The 775-nt window shown below is 40.1% G+C and overlaps 1 protein-coding gene across 2 annotated transcripts in view; it reads right to left on the minus strand.

Moving 5' to 3' along the window:
- Positions 1-775, minus strand: part of LOC106871373 (transmembrane protein 19) — a 44,824-nt gene that overhangs the window by 5,852 nt on the left and 38,197 nt on the right. The gene's annotated exons all lie outside the window — the stretch shown is intronic.

Here is a 775-nt window from a genome sequence, read left to right on the forward strand (position 1 = left end):
ATATATATATATATATATATATATATATATATATATATATATATATACGTATGTGTATATATAAAAATTAATATAAGCAGCTAAGCGCAATATAAAACCATAAAGAGAAAATTTAATCATCACTAATTGTGACTGAGGCTACTGAATAGCCCCTATATTGCTAGAAACCCTTAAAGCTGCATCAATGTACATTTACATAGAATGACAGGGGAGGTAACTGCGCAGTGAGTAAAGCTGGAATCACTGAACTAGTTTCGTCTGTTAATTTCAGACTCCCAAGCGGTGTCTGCCTCACCGCTCAGATGGTTCAGCTAAAACCTTCTGCCAGTATATTATGTATTTAGCAAAATGCGATTGTGTGTACTAAAAATTAATATAAGGAGCTAAGTGCAATATAAAACTATATAGGAAAAATTTAATCATCACAAATTGTGAATGAGGGTGCAGAATAGCACCTATATACATATATCATCATCATCATCGTTTAACGTCCGCTTTCCATGCTAGCATGGGTTGGACGATTTGACTGAGGACTGGTGAAACCGGATGGCAACACCAGGCTCCAGTCTAATTTGGCAGAGTTTCTACAGCTGGATGCCCTTCCTAACGCCAACCACTCAGAGAGTGTAGTGGGTGCTTTTACGTGTCACCCGCACGAAAACAGCCACGCTCGAAATGGTGTCTTTTATGTGCCACCCGCACAAGCCAGTCAAGGGGCACTGGCAACGATCTCGCTCGAAAATCCTACGGGAGCCAGTCAGGCGGTACTGGCAAC

The sequence above is a fragment of the Octopus bimaculoides genome, chromosome 25, assembly GCF_001194135.2.
Source record: "Octopus bimaculoides isolate UCB-OBI-ISO-001 chromosome 25, ASM119413v2, whole genome shotgun sequence".
NCBI classification, from domain to species: Eukaryota; Metazoa; Mollusca; class Cephalopoda; order Octopoda; family Octopodidae; genus Octopus; species Octopus bimaculoides.